General features: G+C 31.5%; 1 protein-coding gene across 5 annotated transcripts in view; it reads right to left on the bottom strand.

The window, feature by feature from the left end:
- The window catches only part of kug (kugelei), a 537,878-nt gene that overhangs the window by 284,505 nt on the left and 235,884 nt on the right, over positions 1-17,489 (bottom strand). The window contains exon 1 of one of the 5 annotated variants that reach the window (XM_067053446.1): positions 4,445-4,474. The exons of the other annotated variants lie outside the window; for them this stretch is intronic. The gene's annotated coding sequence lies outside the window, so the exon portion shown is untranslated. Of the gene's footprint in view, positions 1-4,444; positions 4,475-17,489 lie in introns of those variants that run through there. 5 annotated transcript variants of the gene reach the window in all.

The following is a 17,489-nucleotide window of genomic DNA, read 5'->3' as shown; positions in this document are numbered from 1 at the left end:
AACAGCTTTAAAAATGCAATGTCCTACCTATACTTGCGTTGATAAGGAAAAGTCGGCAGTCAGTTGTTCTGTCTATACATTACACCTCGTTACACACTGTTGTGTTGGCACACGATCAACGCCTCTTGACTCGTGTTTCCATCATTCAACCGCCTCAAGTATATTTATCAATGTCTCAAGCTCCAAACATATGTTCATCGAAATGTTAACTGACATATGTGTTAGTGTCAAAAGAACAAATAATTGTTTGTTTCAGGTGGAGCCAGTCTGGTCGGTTTCCTTGAGTTATGTACACTTTCTACTCAGAACAGGACAGAGGGCTTCATGAGATTGTAGTGTCACATCTAAATCGTATTTTTGTTGTTGAAGACAATGGAGGTTGAATAAGGGCATGGAAGTTGCCGCTACACTGGTTATGTGTAGAAAACGCTCACTGAATAGTTTCCGAAAGTTATTTTTATTTATTTATTTCTTTTTTACAAGTTCGGGGCTACTGCTCTTTTGAAGGTCATACTGATGATATCCTCATGGGTGAATTTAATCGAAAATGATAATTTGCTCGATCACTGGACACTAATTCTACTATAAAAAATATTTTACAAGTGATAACTTCCCCAAAAGACAAATGTAAAAAAAATATTGTTCATTGAAATAATTATTTGTTAATTTTTGTTCCCAAAATTTAAGAAGACAGCCACTTTCTGTCTATCACACAAGTCGACCGAAAATGAAAAATAATGTTATAGTTAATATCCTTTTGTTTAAAAACAAAAATCTTGCATTTTATTAGTACTAGGGGGGGGTACCGGCGGAACAACCTCCATTTTACAAATTATACAACTGTTCATTAAATTGTACTACTCATTGCTCAAAATGTATAACTGTCATTTACATGTATTATGTAATTCATTTTTTTTTTGTTGAACTTTTTTTTTGTTTTTCATGTTTTGTTTTTTTCAATAGAGTGTAATAAATATAAATATCTTGTGCTTCCTTTTCTAACTATTCAGGCTATAAATTTTCAATTCGCTGAGAGTAAAGTAAAATATTAAACGACGATCACTAAAAACATTTTATATAACAGAGAGACTAATTATTGTTATCCAATAATTGGGCAGTGGTTAAATAATTTTCTAAATTTAGTTAAACCATTGGCCTGGATGGCTATGGTTTCATAGTCATGACAAAATTGTGGGCACCATAATGGGTGCAAAACTTATTTAAAAAAAAATTTTTTTTTTTATTATTTATTTATTGTAATTTACAACAGTACAAAATAATACAATAAGTAAATATGTTGTATGTTTCATATACACTTGAAAATCTTGGGAAGGAACCACTCATTGGTGGTACTTCAAACATTAATTTAAACTAGAAGGTTCCGTGGCCATCTTCTTTTTAGACACCTCGGAGGATTATCAGGGATTGTTAAGGATGAAAGATTAAGAATTAATGGGTTAGGATGGTTAAGGAGTTTGGAATAAAAAGACGCATATCTGTTTTGGGTCAAATCTGCAACGAATGGGATGTTAAGGTCTTTATGAATGAGTTTATTTGGAACGTAATAAGGAGCATCAAGGATTTTACGTAGGATTTTGGATTGTAACGATTGGATGCGGGAAGAATTTGATGGTTTGGTGGAGCCCCAGAGCCCAATTCCATATGTCCAAATTGGTCTGATTATTGTCATGTAGATCAGTCTTTTGTAATGAATGGGAAGTTTAGAGCGTTTGTCAAGTAAGTGTTGTAGCAATCGGAATCTACGAGCAGTTTCTTGTCGTTTGAGTCTTGTGTGTGGATTCCAAGTAAGTCTCTTGTCAAGATGGAGTCCTAAGTATCGAATCTGTTCAACAGGTGTTAGTGCTAAAAAAATTAAAATTTTATCTATCGATTTTTAGTTCAAGCTTTACTTGATGGTGGTTTCACCCATGAGCTAACTTAAGGGGATTCAGAAATTTTTAATTTCATTATTTTTAGTTTTGGTCAAATAATTAAGCCATGGAACAAATAATTAAGTATTAATTTAGTTTAATAGGAGGTTAAGAAATAGATTAATCAGTAAATTTGTGAATGATTTACTTAAACAGGGTTTAGCTAGTTTAAGATGTAGACAATCGTTTATAAACTGGTCTTACTAATACACATTAGAATGATAAAATATAATTATGGTATAGTCACACTCAGAGCTGTTAAGTTTCACATTTTCTATAATATGGCACATTGTTATTGAACGAAAAGCTTGCCTGGTATAATATTTAGAAATGAACTCAGTAGGTAAATCAGAAAATCTGATATTCTCTAAAAAAAAGGAGGAAAAATGTAGTTTTTCGTTTACCCGAAACTGACATCTTTTGACGTTTACTCTCGCATGTTCATTTGATAGTCCCTGACATTGGTCAATATTTTTATCATGGACAGTGCCATTGGCCAGAAGAAGAAAAAAATCAAAACGCGCCTAGGAACCAAGAATCATGAAGGGCGAGGAGCTGATTGTAGCTCAAAAGAAAGTCAAGCGCGTTCATTTTCCCCGGCTATCTTGAAGTATTCAGTCGACCGTGGAGAGTTTATCCTAATGAAAATTCTCTCCAGCCATGGAGTGCTTCAGAGTAAAAGGAGACGAGGGATTTGATGACCATCCATTAGATCCGTTTTAAAAAGAATCCAAGGGGGTCATCAGCCCCTAAAAGAAGATTAAACTGGAGTGGAAGAAATTTGTCCGAACATTGTTCTGATAGATGGTAGTTTGTTCTTCCAAATGTAGCAAAATATTCTTCAATAATTGTAAGAATATTCCGCATAACTTGAATGTGAAATCATTATTACTAACCTATCAGACAAAATTAGAGTTAGCTTTGTTATACTGTCGTTTTAGAAGTAATTAGGTATCTTTATAATCTTAACGCAAAAAATTGCGGAAATGATTGTACTTCAGTTAGAAGAAATGTTGAAGAAGAAGGTATTACTGATTGGAACGGGAATAAGTCATTTGTGTAATAAATCGAATGAAAACTTTATTTCGATAAGACATACGCAGAAACTAATCCATCGAATAATATCTATGGACAAACAAAAACCCTTGAAAGTCCCGTTCATATCACCAATGACTTCTTCTATCTAGGTCGCCATTGGAGCATAAAGAAATGAAGTGCTAAGAAAACAAAATAAGTTCAATCTAATAAAAAATAATATCCTGATAACGTAAGTGTAGAAAAATGGGAAAAAATGATCCTTAATTATTGTTATTCTTTTATAGGATGTGACACAGAAGTTACACTTGTAGCAGAGAGCACCGTAAGTGAAAGGATACTTCCCTTTGGCCATAACGTAGTTCCGTTGAAAGATTTATTACCACTGAAGAAGGGAAGAGTAGAGCCAGGAAAAATCCCTTACATCGACAAAGCTATTGCCTGGAAGTGTCTTTAGAAGATTACAACCTACTCCTGGAAACAAGGTAAGTTAAGGTGTACGAATGGATCCATCTATGGGAAAACAACACTGGTCCTTGGATTAGTTTATATATATATACATATTGATAACTTATTTTTTGCTGTTATTGATACATATTTTTGTGGGTCCTAGGATTCAGTCAATAATACAACTATATTTAGGTGACATTTCGCAACATTATTGTTTTCATAGTCATGCCCTACATTGAAAAAACACTTTTTTAGAACAAATTTCTTTAAATAATCATTAAAAGACTACATGTACATAGTATAATTTTAGATTATTAACTATTACAATTAAAACGTTACAATTGTCAATTAGAACTAACTCCAGGTTTTGTGCCAGAACTGAACAGGGTTGAAATAGTGGTAGAGTGTTTTGGTTTTTTCAACACGTAACCGCTCTTTCTAGCAGGTAGTCCATCTGTTATTTCTGTTTTATATTTTGTCTATTTCTATTTAGTGTTGTTAATTATGTCTTTTGTGTTTATTAGGTCAGAGTAACAAGAATTTAAATTGTGTACATACGAGTTTTTGTTGATAGCCTGATTCTTACATTTTTCTATAGTAATCATTTCTTTTAAATTTTGCTTAAAGTTGTATTTTTGCCAATGTATGATTTGGTATATCAAATATGAATTTATGTCCAGTTTGTCTAAAATGCGTGGTAAGAGCAGTTTGGTCAAGTTTGTTGGGGTTTATACTATAGAGGCATAATTATTTGTGTTGATATACCATTATTTTGAGATACTGTTCTGTAGTACCAAAATAGGATTACCCGGAGTTCTCTTCACAGGGCCATTTTGTCTTTGTCTTTCGTATTGGTGTAAAGTTTGGATTGACTGTTTTTGTTACGTATTTGTTAAAGTAACGTCCTGTCAGCTGACCGAATGCCACATCAACTGTAAAGTATGTACAGTACTTGCATGTATATATGTACTTGTTCGTCCCGTTTCTCGTCCCACTTTCCCTGTTTATAATATACATTTTTAAGTTACCTCGGTATGGCTTGTTTATAAAGAAGAAGAACTGCAATGAATCCCTCACCTGAAACATAAAGAAAAGAATTAGTGATACTATTTAAGATTACCGGTCAATTGTAAATATTATTATTGTTGCAATATAACTCGAAATTCAAAGACACCTCAATTTTAAAAACAAAATGCATTTCTGAATAAATGAAACGAAACTCAAATAACGTTTCAGATGAAACTTTAACATAACAACAATATTTAAAATAATACAATTAGCCTTCAACTGGTGAGCTGGAATTTAAAGAGACCACTGAAATAACTAACTCCCACAGTTTTCTTTTTTCTTTTTCCCCAAAACTTTGGTTTAAGTTCTATGTAGCTAGAAAAAAAAAATTGTTTTCAATTAAACATGTACCAAACTTCTTAACCTTGTAATATGTTGTATTTTAACCCACTTTTAAATGCTTTCCAAACCAAAAGAATTTAAAAAATAATAATTTACAAATGAAATCGGCTAAAAAAAAGATTAATTTTGTATTTCAAATTTCCATAATTTGGTTTAAATATTTAAGAATGCATATCGGAGTAGTAGATAAAAATAAAAATTCAACACATACGAAAACAGGAAATATATAGATATAACACCATAACAATTACACTGGAAATTTATAATTTTCATCTCGACACAATTATTACAAAATAAACTTAGCTTGATTATAAGAGTAAAAAACTGATCTTTGTTATTATTTCCTTCAATACTACAAAACAAAATTTTGACTTAATTTAGAAAAAAAAATTAAAATAAATATATAGATCTATTAAATAAAGGAATGAAATAGAGAAGATAGCTATCTCACTCTGGCATATCTCATATTTCTCTTTTTCAGTGATCAGATATAAATATTCAATTAATTATCCAAATTTCATATGAATTTATAGACTTAAACAATATTTAAATAAAAAGCGAAGTTGCGAATAAATAAAAATAAATTATATTAAAATAAACAAGTTAATAAGTTGAAAACTTATGAATAAGTTTGTTGCTACTATACTTAGCTGGTTGATGTTGTTATTGTTTGATGATAATGGCAAAAAACTGATATGTGCTATTAATTTAATTTTTTTTTATAGTAGGTACCTTATTTTCAGAATACATTGCAGCAGAATTTCATAAATATTTCAAATGGGCATTAGTCAAAAGAATATTGAAAATTAAAAATAAAGATGCTTCATCCGACGTAAAAATAATTGCGTCTCTTGGGTAGAAAAGCTTAGGAGTGAGGGCTTTCATATTTCCAAAAGTAAATGAGAATTCTAATGATTCTTGATTACGACTGATGATCTACTTTTTCCAGTTTCAATATGACATTTATAATACATTTCGGAATAAATGAAACAAAACTCAAATAACTTTTCATATGAAAGTTTAACCCAACAACAATATATAAAATAACACAAAATAATACAATTTTAGGGGAGAATAGTAAAATTAGTCTTGAACAAGTGAGCTGGAATTTAAAGAAACAATTGATATAACGAACTCCAACATTTTTTTAAATTCTTTTTTTCAAAAGTTTCGTTTTGGTCCTATGTAACGAGTTTAAAAAAAAAAAAAAAATTTTTATTTATTCAATCAAACATGTACATAACGTGTTTAAAAAAAAAATTAAAACTTCTTAAATTGAAAAAATATTTAAAATGGGCATTAGTCAAAAGAATATTGAAAATTAAAAATAAAGATGCTTTACGTCGGATTAATGAGAATTTTAATTATTCTTGATTATGACTGATAAACCACTTTTTCTAGTTTCAGTATGACATGTATAAGAAATTAAATTAGCTCATATTTGAGTTAAGATACCAGCTGAATCAAACAAACAAAATTTTAATAAGGTATGATTGTATTCAACATTTTATTTTATTTATTTAAATCATTTGTTTTCTTATTTTCTATTATTTAATTCAGTTATCCGCCTATGTTTATTTATAATGTGTATATATTTTTTTTAATTTTAGTTTATACTTAATTATTTTATTGTATTTTTTTTTAGGTATGGCAGAATGTATTATTTCAATAATTGAATTTAGGGAATAGGTATTAGTGCTAAAAGTAAAGACAAGGTCTCGAAAAGAAGATTCAGCCAATCGATATTGTCTACTCCGCTATAGGGAGGTTTTGTATGGCCTCTGAGTTATACAGATCTTCATTAAAGATTTCCTCAGAGATTCTTTGTAAGACCTCTATTCCACAGCTGGATAATATTCTGAGGCTGAAAACCGTTGAGGTTGGAGTAATTTTGTATGTCTGAATACCTCTTGCGATTCATCCTTTGCGGATGAAAGAACTCTATGTACAGAACTCCGTAAATCTGTATCCATATCCATAACCCGGATAATCCGAAATGTTTATTTTTTATAATGAAAACCAATTTCCTGACAGTATCATATTCTTTTATTAAGTTAATTAAAATTTCTTAGTTCAGGGTTAAGTGCCAACTGCTATTGATAAAGAAGTGGATATGAAAAAAAAATCCATTAAAAATCGCCGCCAGAAAAAGAACAAAATCATGTTGCAAAATAGAAATGTAATCACATATATATCTCCTTACATTCACATCTGAATCACATACTTGAGTACATTTTTATGTTTCTTGCTTTAATAAATAACACTTGATTAAGTTTTTTTTTCATTTTCTTACCATTTTATTTAACATTATTTCCATTTATAGGACCCTTAAAACCTTACCATTCTAACCAAGATCCTTCCATTTCCAGAACTTTTGATTTTGTTTATTTTAACTAACTAAATATCTCTTATTGTTATTAATACTAAAAGAAAATAATAGATAAAGATAAACTATGAACGAATAGAATAATTAACAGAAGGAGAAATATTTTCTCAGGCTGAGAATAAATTTCTGGAAATATGTGAAAAATATTTTAATGAATATTATATCCCTCTATATAACACTTAAGTGACACCGAAGTAGACCACGTAGGAATACATTAAAAATATCAATACATCTAAATATTACCACAAGCTCTTTGAAAGAAGCTTCATCTATTTTGGATTCCTTCACTCCCTGCTCAGTTCATTAATTCGTAGCTAGGGACCGGCGACCAGTCGCTTCCGTTCGGCTGCAGACAGATAACCTTCAAAGGGTGGTCAAAAATAGGCCTCCAGAATCTCTCCAGAACCCCGAAAGAGTGCGCCGGCTTAGGCTGTTCAAGACTAAGAATATCATCATTTGCTCTTTATCTTAAACAGATTGGATAATGTATCTTCGTTTTCATCTCCATCGGATGGTTTTCTAAGATCAATCATCTCTAAAATCCTCAGGCCTCTAACATAAGAAGAGATTAAGGAGCTACGGAACTAATAGTGGGGGGTGAAAAAAAGGCTGCTATTTCACCTCAATTTTTGATTACGTTAATGAAAATTATGTATAATTAGTAGGCAAAATTGGTGAGTCGGCCAAGTATAGGTAAGGGGAATAAAAAATGACGGCTGTTTCAAAACGTGAAAAAAAAAAATCGAGGCTCAATATCTTTACAATTACCAACAACAATAAAAAATCTAAGAGAGCATCATTTAAAGTAGAGTAAATTTGCTAAAATGTGAGACCTAATAGAGATTTTTAATTTGAGTGTTGATAGACATCTGTGCGTCGAGTAGTTATAGCAGCACTGCAACCTCCCTGACTATTTACCATCATTTAGGTGGTCTTGTAAATGAGTACACTTGTAAAAAAAAATGGTGGTTATGTGGTTAATTATATGATGGTTGTGTTTTAAATTAAACATATAATTTTGGTTTATATCAATTATTTAGTTTATTAATTGGAGAAGTTTGTCGGGGGGTGCGGTCATCAAAGAACAACATAAATAAACAAAACCATATTTATTTATTTTCATGCCGACGTTTCGACATGGGCATAGAGCAAAAGAGATAACAACATTTAGAGATACATAAAATTGAAAAGGAATATTATACAAACAAATTTGAAATTATACAAAATATTGAATTGAATCATAAATGATAAAAAATTGATAACTGATAATTGAATAGTAAAAAAAATTAAACTCATTGGTAATCGCAGAATTAGGTGGTAGTAGATTGAAAACAGTGAAAGATGAAATATAATATCATGTAGGTAAGAAGATATATATATAATATAAGATATGTAAGTAGTGTCTAAAAAACTGAAAAAATAAATAAATTAATTGAATTTACAAATTTAACAATATGACAGACAATGAAAAAAAAAAAGTGTTTTATACAGTTGTGAGTATTAACTTATATACCTATACTTAAAAATATAAATATATATTTCCATGAAAATAGTTAAAAACTATGTTGTTCTTTTTTGACCGCAACCCTGACCATCTTCTTCATACTTTAAAAATAAAAGTAATTCAAATATGTAATTAATAATATCATAGATCGCGATCTTGATAATTTAACATGTCAGTTTTTTTTTCGAATAATGTTGATTTTATTTTAACAATGCCAGATTTTTAATTATATGATATTTCTAATAGGTATAAAAAAGAAAAACAGGAAGATATTAATTAGACATAATTGACTTTATAAATGAAGACTACAGGGGAAAAACGAGGCACAACTAAAAGTTCAGGGTAAAAGTTTATCCTGAAATCTTTCAGAAATTTTACAAAAATCAAGGTAGAAAATAATAAAAAATAGCTATAGATACTCAATAAAATGTAGAATAGGTCTAGCTAAGCAGAAAGAAATCAAGATATCTTTGTGTTTTGCGGCTGTTAGAATGGGTATCTTACGTATTTATATTTAAAATATAAACAGAATTAAGACTCAAAACCAAAAGCTATTTGCCACTTTTCTCGTTTTCCCTAGTATCCATATTTTTTGAAAAAAAAAAAAAAATCTATTACTAAAAAATTTATCTTTAATACATTCAAGTGAGGGTTGGTAGGAAAAAGTTACTATTACTGGCGCACTCATGCATTGGACCTTATATTGCAATAGTAAGTAGGATGCACATTCCTGGTATAAAATGTATGACACGGAATAACGTTTAAAAAAGAACAGGAAATAAAACCATTATTTAAATAATGTTTTATTGATTTAATTCTGACAATGAAACTGAATTCGGTAATATTTGAAGAAACCAAAATGTCTAAGCTAGGGATTCAAAAAAAGATGAGTGATTATTAATTGAACAGTTAGGGTAGACTTTAGGATATGATAAAAAAAAACTTATATCAAGAAAAAGGATGAAGTTTCTTGAACTGGGTACTTAAGGTGTAGCCAGCCTTCAGATTCCCCCCCCCCCCAACTCGTTAAAGGTCTAAGTATCCACTTTATAGAGGCTGTGTGAGCCCCCGGAGAATCACTTTAACCCCCGGTCTATCCACGGCTAAAGGAATAGAAAATAAACTGTCTGCTACAGCCGGGAACCTAGGCCAGAGACGTAAAAGTCCTATTTCTTACCCACTTAAAAAAAAATGTAACGCATTTATTTACTCGTATACTCAAGGAATAATAAACCAACATGAACCACTGGAAACTTGTGTTAGTTTTATACTTAACATAAACCCAAGGGTTCCACTTATTAGGAGGGTGACAAAATTTAAAATTTTCTGACAATTGTGACTGGATTTCAAAAACTCACCGGAGGTCTGGGAAGTAATATCTGAAATTTGGCCTTTTTCTAAACATTTTCGTAAATCTAAACTCCCTAAACAGATTTTATAAGCAATATTGAGCTTAATAACCTCTTAAAATGACGTTCCACAGCAATGTTTGGAGTTATGAGTAGGTTTTTTAACCAATAAGTTTCAAACTTTATGGGTTTTCAGATTATTAGTAGGTTTGCACAGCCTCCTCCCCTCTTAACGACAGTCCTGTGTACACCTACAAATGCATTTTACTTGTTTTCTTAAGAGTAGGTTTAAGAAAGATAACTAACGAAATTCAGTGATTATAAATGACAATTATTTTTACAGAGCTTTTAATAAGGAAAAACAAATTTTTCGATAAAATCAACAGACGTGAAATGCAACTTTATGGAATAGATTTTCACAATTTTTCAACTTTCACCAAAACTATTTTATTAAACTCGCCATTTCAATATAAAATTGATTTTCCATTAATATCAGCTAGATCTTATCCTCATTGAAATAGTCTGACTGGACTTAAATAACGAATTTTTAAGAAATCTTCCCCTAAAGTGCCTTTTATTTTGTTTATTTAAAAAAAATAAACAGTTCTCATTGTTCGTGATAATAAAAAATAGATAAAATATTAGAGAATTTTATGAATAAATAAAGGACAAAAAAAGGAAAACAGAAATATCTGATTATAAAGGGAAAAGCGGAGACCATACGACCATTCTATTTTATTACGGATTCGTTATCTTTTGTTAAACTCTTGTGTTCTTGCCAGGAACATAATTTATATTCATTATTCCTACCTCCAGAAATCCTAAAATAATAATTTTTAAAACAACAGAAAAATAAAAATTTTGTGTTCATAATTTTCGCCTTCCCAGATCTTAAGATTGTTTTTATTTTTTTTTTAAATCACGATGGTGGCAATGACTTCAACACGTGTCCACCAATATACACAATATTTCTGAACGCGTGTAGGTTAGTAAGTAACAGTTTTAAATTAGAAAATTTTTACAGTTTTAAATTTTAAGTTAGATTTTTAAAATAATCGCTTTCTGCTATTGCTGGCCATGGATTTAAAGTTTATTATATGCCAATGGATTTGTTTTCTGTTTAAAATAAGGATAAAAAATTGCTGATCGTAATAAATGGGTTGTTAACAAAACTATACAAAACCAAAAGACGCTTTGGGTAAGTTTTTTTATTAGATAATTACTTTATTTGTTGATAAGTATTACAATCTGTCAAAAACTTGGGCAATGAGAAATAGTGGTAATTGAACACATTCGTGCCACAAATTAAACAACAAAAAAAGAATAATAATAAGTAAAATAAAATAAGTAAAAAAATAAATAAAATCTATATATGTATATAAAGAGAAAAATAAAATTAACATAATCAAAGTAAAATAATTTATAAACAATATTTATAATCTCGACCTGAGGGTCCCCGAGCCCACTCTATCACCCACGTATGAGGGGTAGAGCAGGGGCCTTCGAAATTTCAGAGCAGCCCTCCCACCGGGTCAGTGGTAATGAGCCAGTGGAGGCTGAGTAAGTGCGCTAAAGCCGCAATCACTGTGCATAAGGGAAGCATCTGACCATTTCCGGAACTCCAATTGTCGATTTTATTTTATGAAAGGTCTCTCGGCCACTACCGTTTCAACCTTCGAGGTGGATTGTAAGGATGGGTGGAACTGGATAAAGATTGAACCAAAGGATTAGGATGATTAGAAAGGTTTATATAGAATGTTGAGAATTTGGTTGGTACGAATTCAAGAACAAAAGGGATATGAAGGTCGGGCAGTGTTCTGTTGGAAATGTAATAGGGTGCACCAACTATGGTTCTAAGGATTTTGGATTGAAAGGATGGGATACGTCTGATGTTCGAAGGTTTAGCTGTTCCCCAAAGTTCAAGTCCGTAGGTCCAGATAGGTCTGAGGATAGTCTTATAATATTAGTAGTTTGTTTTCTAGTGAGAGATTAGAGGTCCTGCTGAGTAGTCGGTAAAGTTGGTTGAATCGTCTGTTTAGCTCTCGTCATTTTAGTCTAGTATGTTGGTTCCAGGTGAGTATTTTGTCTAGTATGAATTCAAGAGATCGCACTTCGCCGGATCTGGGTACAGTGATGTTGTTAAAAGTAACAGGTGAACAGAAGCAGCGGTGGAGGGTGGAAGTCACATAGGTTCATTTCGATTCGTCGACTTTTATCCGCCATTGATTACACCATTGCTCAATCAGGGCGAGGTGTGTATGGAGGTTGGATAAGGCTGATACAGGATCAGGATGGGAGGATAGATGGCTGTATCGTCAGCAAATGATGCCAGGAAAGTATCGACAATGATGGGAATTCGGATAAAATAGACCCACAATATATTGTTTTTATAATTCATGGCAGATTAACTTTTGGTGTACTTTTAAACCCTCAAATATGAATATTCATAAAAATTCCAAAATTGGACATTTATTTTTTCTGTGCATGTTCCTAGTACTCGAAATACATTTGTAACTCTTTACAATTTTATTAAACTTAAAAATAGTACAAGTGTTAAAAGCTGAATTTCAGCTCTTTCAACCCATATCAATGTATTTTAGATCTCATGCTGCAATAAAATAGTGTCAAATAAAGAAAACTCATTAAACGTTTTATTTTTCATTTCCAGTCCTATTTTGTTTTCAGAGGTCCGGTTTGTGCCATTTTGTGTAGATATAGCACCCTAAATCCCCACTAAGGTTCGCGTAAATTAATCTAGTTGATGCTAAGGTGAACATTTTTTTTTTTATAGCTATAAAAGTCGTATTTAAGAGTTCCTTGAGGTGTGGAAAACGAATATGAACTTAGTTATTATATCTAAAAAAATGTTTTATCCCACTTCTCTAGGTCAGTCAGTCCTAAATGTTTTCATATTTTACTACAAAGTGAAATTATGCACCACTCTCACTGAGATATATACCTTAAGCCTTACGATATACTTAGAGTTTCTGGAAGAAATCTTTCAAGATTTCTGTTTTCAGTCCAAATAAAGGCGAAAATAATAAAAGATTCAATGTTTAATTCTTTAGGAGCGTTTATTCGTTTTTTTTCTATGATAGCGTGCAGCGCTGGTCTATCAGATTGCGTGTGTTTGTAAAACTTTTTTCTCTATCATGGAACATAAAATTTTATGAGTTTATAATTTTAATTAAGAAAACCCAAGTGATGTTGTCCTTATCCAAATCATTATATAAGAACAATATGAAACGATTGTAAGAAAATATGTGAAGTAGAAACAGGGGATTCCGACTTTGATTTGGACGCTGACGTATCTAACATAGTGATGGATTATCTTGCAAATATTTCTATGAAAATACTGGTCAGAAATTTGACACCCTTATGATAAAATTAAATGAGTCGTTAGGAATCAAAACATCTCACAGTTATGTTCCTGTAGGTGAAAAATATTTTTATTTTAATAAAGTAAAGTATAAATACTCTTTTACCAATGGATTTTAGGTAGAGCTACGATAAATTTTAAAAACCAATCCCATGTAACATGGAAGATCAGGAAGAGGGGGAAATGAAAAGGGAAGAGGTAATAATAAAGACATGAGTAAAAATTTAATTCTATTACAAAAACTAGTTTTTAAAATGGAATGCAATAAACAGTTTTTGACAAATAAAGTTTAGCTAGTTGAAATAAATGAAGAATTTAAAGCAATTCTTCTCTTCTTGACCGCAGTCCTAAACATTTCCTCCAGTAAATTAATGACGCCTTCTGACAAACAACTTTCCATTAAATTTGCTTTGAACAGTGCACATAAGGATTTGTGTAACTGGAAACTTGGACTGTGATAAGGGGCGTACCCATGAAGCTAATCACGGCCAACCAACAACCCAACCGCTTGGTCCCCTGAGATTCAGTTAGTGCGAACTGGAGGCAAGTCAGAACCTGCGAACCAGTTGGTTGAGGTTCGGACAGGCGGTAAGATCAAAGTGTTCGCATTGGGCCTCCCCTCTCAGTTAAGAGGAAAATTCCTCAGCCCTTACTTCTTAGTTTTATGTGGATCAAAAGCTGAACGCCAATGCCTTCGTCTCCAACGTTTTTCCCAATAATTGGATTTTTATACGCTGGCGTTCGTTTCCACAGGGTGTAGGCACCTTCAGAAGAAACTAAATTTAAGAGCAGTAAACCTAAAGACAGTTACTGGTTCCCATGTTTCAGAGCAGGTGATCACACTCCCAATCTAACAGTGTTGTTTAACCCATGATACATGATTGCATGGTTATGGAGAGATTCCTTTCAGTAACAATTCTATGCAGTAGTTACATGTCATATCTTCAAGGAGTGGCCTTAATAGACAATGTCATTGTTCATTAACAGATTTTTACCACATTCAATAAAAACTTCAGAATATTGTGTATAATCTGAATTTAAATTTCAAGTTATATACCCTCTATATTAATTGTTACAATTAATGAGTTCCTTTGTTATTATTTATGTATGTAAGTATTTTATAATTGTTACTAAAAATATAATCGATTAAAATGTTTTGTGTTGTTGGGAGGGTTATAACCATCAAAATTTGTTTACCCATTTCTTTTAATTTTTTTTTTTATTGTGTAATATTGGGGGGTGACGGTAGCATCGTGGTAACGCGCCTGTCTGTCAACCCATAGATTGCGAGTTCGAGTCCCCGGCCCTATCCGGGATCTTTTCCAGCTTATAACTATATAATGCTTACTCACAACCTCCCCCCGGGCATTTGTGAGGCCCGTCAACCAATGGGTGGCACTCACAAAAATAGGCGTGGGAGTTACGGGCCCACCCTATGAAAACCCACGTTAAGAAACGGGTGATGTATTTCTTAAGTACAGCGCGAGAGGCCTTGGACCTCCACGGTCTGTCGCGCCAATAAACAAACAATATTACATTATGTTTTATATTTATAGACAATAGTAATAGCGATCATAGAGCTCATTCACACCATATTTACAAATATATAAATAAAATAAGAAATTGAAGGTAAAAAAATATAAACCAATAAATTTAAGCTTAAAGTAAAATAATAACATAAACACAAAAATTCCTATTTACATTCAACCTGGGGGGAGCTCCGAACTCATCACTTGTGGAGGAAAGAGCAGGACGCCGGGAGGTCCCCGCGCTTCTCTCTCAATCACTGGTATTAAAAAATTTCCATAAAATAACTAAAAAAATTAACAATAACTTTGTTAACTTAGCAACCCTCAAATTGAATTGGTTAATTAAAGAACCAAATTTGGTCATTATTCCGCCTTAATGTTATAAGAAAGTATTTTAATTTATTACTTTTTATTGCCCATGGATATAGCGTAATATTAAATAAATAAACAAATTCTGGTATGGAAAATTAAATATTTAAAGCCAGTTTAGCAGAAATTATATTTTATCAATTTATTGATATTATCCAAATGATAATGGAATTTTTTTTCTGAATTGCAATATGACATTAGCATTGCTTTGGATTAACAATATATAAAGAGGTACTAATTTTAAACTAATGTCAGCAGTTTAAACTGATAATTGAAATTAAATGTTGGACTATCTCGGGTACTTTGTGAAGTGAGCTTAAGAAACAACGGCCATGAACCTTCGCGTCCCTCCTTTTGCTTATAATAGTTAATCTCGGGGAAAGGTGGGACCAGATGTTGTTCATGAGTGATTGTAATCGTTAACTCACCCTTTCGGCTAAATCATCTCAGCCCTCATCTACTAAAGACTCTTTTTAATATCCCGCAGTTTTTTTCTTTTCTTTTTTTTTTTTTAAACTGAGGCCACATTACTCAGACTCGATGAAACAGCCCTAAATCAGGCGACTATGAACAAGAGAGGGGAAAAATGGCACCTGAAGCCAACAAAATCAGAACACTTAATAGTTTTATTTTAATATTGATCAAAATATGAATTAAATTTAATTTTTATGATTTTATTATTTATAATCCTATAACTGAATTAGCGAGAGTTGCCTAGCCAAGTATGCTTGTGAATAAGAGACATGTACTTCTTTTTTACTATTATAATTTATTTTTCTCCAGTGCTGTTAAAAATTGTAATTTTCAGTTCTTTTCTTTTTATTAGTTTGTCCTTCATGTCAGGTATTGTTCTTTTGTTTTGTAATTAATTTTAATTAAAAGCTTGTTTTCTGGTTGCGTTATAAACATTATTTTTCTTAACTGACATTACACATAAAAATATATTTTTTATAAATAGGAGATAAAACAGAAAGGGGAGAGTGAACCTACGAAAAAAATTCGATCCATATTTTCTCAAGAGCTGCTTTCTACTTGTTCTATTCAAGAGCTGTTTCCCAACAAATACATATGCCTCACTTTTAATGTGCTGCTACTATGGCATATTCCCGTATGTGCAAGCATGTGGATGAATTATTTGGATTGGCAGGTACAAGTTGGCCTGAATTTTTACAGATCCATCAGGTGTATGTTTTGGACCAAAAACAAAAGGCGTTTGGACAAGGCGCTTGAAGTGTATCCATACATTTGTGGTCTTCTTGCTTTAATAAATTTTTAAAAATTCCCAACAATAGTTAAGCAATAATTTAATATTGTGTTTTTTTAAAATTCTATCAATTTAATAAAGATTAAAAAGTTATTCAATATTATTCTGAATTTGTATCATCAATATTTACGTTTCCTTTCTACCTTACCTCTCTTTCTCTCATTTTGTTTCTCTTTATTATAAGATATAACAAAAATTCGGTATAAATATTTGAAACCAAAGGTTATAATCAAAACATGTTCGAGGTTCGCTATGTTTGGCTACCACACAAGGCGTGTGGATACCGAAGTATGTTTCTTTCTTTTTTGTACCAAGCTAATATTTATTAATATTATAAATATTACTAATATTTGAAAATACCTTCAAATATTTTGGATTTGCGGCAAGTAGCAAACGTTTAGATCCGGACATAATGATTTATCATAATTTATATTCATTTCAAATCATGTTATGTTATAAAATATAAAACTAAGTGTATGATCCGATTTTTTTTAATATCTTTATTGAAATTTACAACTGTATATTATATCATACATTCAGAAAATTTGATCTTAGTTAAAATAGAGTGTTACAGGCGTGTAGAGAAACTACCCGTTGGTAGCACTCTAATGACATTTTACATTAGCTGGTCTCATGGCCATCTTCTCTACAGGCGCCTCGGAGAACTGTCAGGAAAGGAAGAGGATGCAAGGTTAGAAACTAAGGGGTTTGAGAGGTTAGGGAGTTTATAATGGAAGGAGTGATATCTGGTTCGGGCTAGATAGATTACATAGGGAACATTAAGGTCTTTATGGATGATTTTATTTGTGACAAAGTAAGGAGCATTGAGGATTTTACGAAGGATTTTGGATTGTAAGATTGGATACGAGAGCAATTCGAAGGT

The sequence above is a fragment of the Halyomorpha halys genome, unplaced genomic scaffold (assembly GCF_000696795.3).
Source record: "Halyomorpha halys isolate HHAL.00 unplaced genomic scaffold, Hhal_1.1 Scaffold163.1, whole genome shotgun sequence".
Lineage (NCBI taxonomy): Eukaryota > Metazoa > Arthropoda > Insecta > Hemiptera > Pentatomidae > Halyomorpha > Halyomorpha halys.
Note: the sequence above shows the minus strand (reverse complement) of the source record. Positions and strands in the feature narration are given on the sequence as shown.